We start from the raw sequence: 484 nt of genomic DNA on the forward strand, positions 1-484 counted from the left end.
GACGACGATTAAGGTATTGAGAGACGCAAGGCATTGGCTATGTGCACGGTGTGGGCATTTGATTCCGGACGCTGGGTGTTTACAACGCCATTGAGTATTGCCACAGCGTGGTGGTATATAACTCTAAGAATAAGAAGTAGCGCTGGAAAAATAAATTCTGCAATAAACTGGCCATCAGATTACAATCTTCGGAAGCGAGACCCTTGCAGTTTATGAAGTTACATCCTCCCAACCCCAGCGCGTTTAGAAATGTGAGCAGAGGTGTGCATGCGGGTTGACAATATTAACTCCAAGAATATTGGGAAGAGCGTAAACTCTTATCAGACTGAAAACAGAAACAACGGTACACAAATAGAGGGCTAATGATGTAGGAGCATGACCGTCATTTAGGAGCTGGAGGTAAAGAAGAAAACCTTGCCAGCATCACTATCACATTGCGGGATTAGGCAACAAACAAGAAAAATGGTGTCATTACAAATTTTAT

The sequence above is a fragment of the Amblyomma americanum genome, chromosome 5 (assembly GCF_052857255.1).
Source record: "Amblyomma americanum isolate KBUSLIRL-KWMA chromosome 5, ASM5285725v1, whole genome shotgun sequence".
In the NCBI taxonomy this organism is placed as follows: Eukaryota; Metazoa; Arthropoda; class Arachnida; order Ixodida; family Ixodidae; genus Amblyomma; species Amblyomma americanum.